We start from the raw sequence: 4,586 nt of genomic DNA on the forward strand, positions 1-4,586 counted from the left end.
GGAAGAAAAGGACGGAATTTCTCCTTCCTCCACCTTTTTCTTCTATTCAGACTCTCAATAGATTTGATAAAGCCCACCCACATTTGGGAGGGCTCTCTACTTTACTGAGTCTGCTTATTCAAATACTAATCTCATCCAGATACACCCTCACAGACCCACAGAAATAATGTTTAATTTAGGCATCCTGTGGCACAGTTTGGTTGACAAATAAAATTAACCATCACATTTTGTTAAACATCATATTGGATACCCCGTTTAGAGTAATAAGGCAAGAAAAATAAGTAAAAGGCATACACATGACAAAGGAAGAAACAAAACAATTAGTATTTTCAAATGGTGTGATTGTCCACCCCAAATCTCCCCAAATCACAACAAATTCTATTAAAATTAATGAGTGAGTTTAGCCAGGTCATAGGATACAAGATTAACATACAAAAATCAATTGTATTTCTATATACTTGCAATAAACAATTAGAAATTGAAATTTTAAAAATATCACAACAGTATCAAAAAGCATAAATAAATATTACAGAATAAATCTAAGAAAAATGTAAAAGATTTCTACATTGAAAACTACAAAACATTGGTGAGAGAAATAAGACTAATAAATGGAAAGATTTAGGGCCGGCCCGGTGGAATGCGGCGGCGCTCCCGCCGAGGGTTCGGATCCCATGTGGAGACCGGTTCCCGCTCACTGGCTGAGCGCGGTGCGGGTGCAACACCAAGGGTTGCGGTCCCGTTGCCGGTCCCCGGTACGGGCGCGACACCGAGGGTTGCAATCCCGTTACTGGTCAGTAAAAAAGACAAAATGGAAAAAAAAAAAAAAAAAAGGAAAGATTTACCATGTTTATGGACTTGAAAAACTTGCTCTTTTTAAGATGTCAATTTATCTTACATTTATCTACAGAATTCGTGCAATTCTAACCAAAATCTAAGCAGATTTTAGTGTAGAAATTGACAGGCAAACTTTATTTAGAAATGCAGTGGATCTGGTATAGGCCCAAATGATTTTGAAACAGAATAACAGAATGAAAGGTCTCACACTGCCTGATTTTTAACACTTGTAAAGCTACAGTATTCAAGAGAGTGTGGCATCGGAGTTAGGACAGACATACAGATAGAGTACCAAAAGATGCCTATCTATATATGGTTAAATGATTTCAACAAAGATTACAGAGTAATTTAATGAGATAAAATATTTTCAGCAAATGGTGCTGGAACAATTGAACATCCATATGCAAAAAACCAAACCTAAAACCTATCTCCACCACATAACAAAATTAACTTGAAATGGATCATAGACCAAAATGTACAACCTAAAGCCATAAAAATTCCCAAAAATAAGTTGTGACTTGTTTAGCAAAAATTTTCTTGATAGGACATAAAAAGCATGAACCATAAGAGAAAAAAAAATTGATAGAGTTTTTCAAAATTAAGGTCTTGTGCTCTTCAAAAGACACTGTTGCAAAAATGAAAAGAGAAGCCACAGACTGAAACAAAATATTTTTAAAGAACATATTTGATTAAGAACTTATATCCAGAATATATAAAGAACTTTCAAAACTCAGTGAGAAAACAAACAGCCATTATAAAAAATGGGCAAAATATTTAAACAAACGTTTCACTAAAGAAGGTATTCACGTGGAAAATAATCATGTGATGCTCACCATAATTATTAGAGAAATGCAAATTAAAACTAAAATGAGATATCACTATACACCTACTAGAAAGGCTGAACTTTAAAAATCTAACACTGCCAATTACTGGTAAGGATGTAGATCTACTGGAACTTTCAAACTTTGGGCCGACCCCGTGGCTCACTTGGGAGAGTGTGGCGCTGGGCGCGTGGCTCACTCGGGAGAGTGTGGCGCTTGGAGTGCGGTGGCACTCCCGCTACGGGTTCGGATCCTATATAAGGATGGCTGGTGCGCTCACTGGCTGAGGGCGGTGCCGATGACACCAAACCAAGGGTTGCGATCCCCTTACCCATCACAAAAAGGAAAACAAAACAAAACAAAAAAACAAACAAACTTTGCTTGTGGGAGTGCAATATGGTACAGGTATTGGGCACTTTCTTATAAAATCAGAACCAGATTCGGGCCGGCCCGGTGGCGCACTGCTACAGTGCGCCGCTTGGGAGCGCGGCGGCGCTCCTGCCGAGGGTTCGGATCCCACATACAGACCGGTTCCCGCTCACTGGCTGAGCGAGGTGTGGGAGCAACACTGAGGGTTGCGATCCCATTGCCGGTCCCGGTCCGGTACGGGCGCGACACTGAGGGTTGCGATCTATTGCCGGACACGAAAAAAGACAAAAAGGAAAAAAAAAAGAACCAGATTCATGGAACGACACCTGTGCAAATGAATGGTGCTTCATGATCAGAAGAGCCCTATGCTTGGTTTCATGCTCTGCTATTACTATCTTGAAATTTTTAATAAGTTTATCTGTAAACCTGTGTTTTATAAGTAGTCTGTTGGAACACTGGAATATGTGTGCAATATGTCTGCCAATACTTGCTGCCGCATTTACATGTAGTGTTGGAGATGCCCCATGAACACAGAATTCCAAGGGACCCAATGGCACAACAAGGTAAATATATTACATCTAGGACTGAGTAAGTAGGGACACTGATAGTCCCTAGATGCCCTGTTTTCTATTTAAACCACAATTGTCTCCAATGTAGAAAGAATTCGATGACATTCTAAGAAACACGAATGAGTAAGGAGACCTATCAGATCCTTTCCTACACCTGTTATTTCCTGGTATTAACCAACTAGTTATGTTGAAAGTAATGATGCCACCAGCCAGAGTTAGAGAGTATTGGAGAATGTGTGCATATCAAGACTTGAAATAAACAATCAGTTAGTTAGTTAGTTTTGGGTAACATTTTCACTGTTTTGGTAAGAACAAAATACATATGCACACATGAGCTACAAAATATGAATTATATAATTTTGGCAATTCTACATTTGAGTTAAATGCTCTCATTGGCATTTAAAACTGGCATTATGCAATATAAAGATGCATGGTAAAATTCAGTATTTTATTATTTTATATAAAACAATGCAACTTAAAAAAATGAACAGTAAGCACATTAAAGGCAGGCCCAAAGAGATAAGAGAACATGTAACAAGAACCCACATCCATAAGGAATAGAGATTATGGTGTCTTCTCAGTTGGGATCCCTTCCTGCTGACAGAGCTCTCCCACCACTGATTAAAAATACCACCAAGCAGCTAGGTATAATTGGAATGGAGTCTATCATAGAGACATAAAGTTAAGAGTTATCAACAGCTGAACTAATCAGATCTAACCCCATCCTGGCATCTGTTTATCTGAGGACCCAATCTGACCATGGGTTACTAATGTCCCTCCACTAACCAACCCTTGGTGACTCCTCCGCCCATCCTGCTTGTTTTATTAGCTTCTATTTAGCTTTTCCGACTCAGTCCAATGCCACCTATTCCAGGAAGTCTTCCCTGTAACCACCATACCAAACTGATTTAGGTGTTCCTCACCAATATTTTCATAATAACTTGAATTTTCAAGTATATTCTCTATCACTGTATTTAACATGCTGTTTTATAATTATCTATTTAGGTCAACAAACTTTTTCTGTGAAGTTTACAGTTAGTAAATATTTTAAAATTTGCAGGTCGAGAGGCGAAATCAAGGATATTATGTAGATACTTATATAACAAGAGAGAAACAAATTTCCACAATTTTTTATTGGTAAAATTAAGAATATAATGAAAATTGAGTACGATTTCTTTAATAGAGACATACTAATGTGAAGAGTGGAGTTCTTTTGGTGGGGGATAACATTTCTTTTAATTGGGATTCCAAGTTAGTGTTCACTATCATTAAACTGATTGCAAATGTTTATCCATAAAAGCCATTCTTAACTCACAAGTCTTACCAAAACAAGCAGTGTAGTTTACTGACCCTTCATCTCTTTGTTTAACTGTTTATCTCTGCTACATTTTGAGATTTGGGACTTGTCTTGTGTCTTATTCATCTTTGAATTACCAGGCTACCTGGCACATTATAGGTACTTAGAAACTTAAAAACTTTTTCTTTTTTTTAAGCAATAAATAGATTTGAGTCTTGGTTACCTCAGATTTTCATGTTAATGGGTTCTACCTTGACTTTATGTGCTACCATTCCTGTAAGGATTTTCAGGTCTGTTATTTCATTTCTGTTATCTAATATGCAATAAGAAGAGGACTCATGTTATTATTCCCATTTTACTGATAGGCTAATGAAGGTGAATGGGGCTTGCCCAAAGTGACACAAATGGCAGAGCCAAAACTAAAATTAAGGAATTCTGATTCTCAGCTATAGAGGACTTTCTGAGAATTACAGCACACATTCTCAAGTATGTGTGTCTCTTGTCCATTTCAAGAATTAGGAATTATCAGAAAACTCAAAGGCGTAAGTAAACCAACATGGGCCAGGATGGATAAGGAAATTACTATAGCATTTATAAGGAAAAACCCTTAAAAGTTGACTAAAATATGAATAAATTCTCTAGAAATAATGTTCTGTACTGAGTTTTCAAGTTTGAAACACTATTTTTGAATAATAT

Source organism: Galeopterus variegatus, unplaced genomic scaffold (genome assembly GCF_000696425.1).
Source record: "Galeopterus variegatus unplaced genomic scaffold, G_variegatus-3.0.2 Scaffold396, whole genome shotgun sequence".
Lineage (NCBI taxonomy): Eukaryota > Metazoa > Chordata > Mammalia > Dermoptera > Cynocephalidae > Galeopterus > Galeopterus variegatus.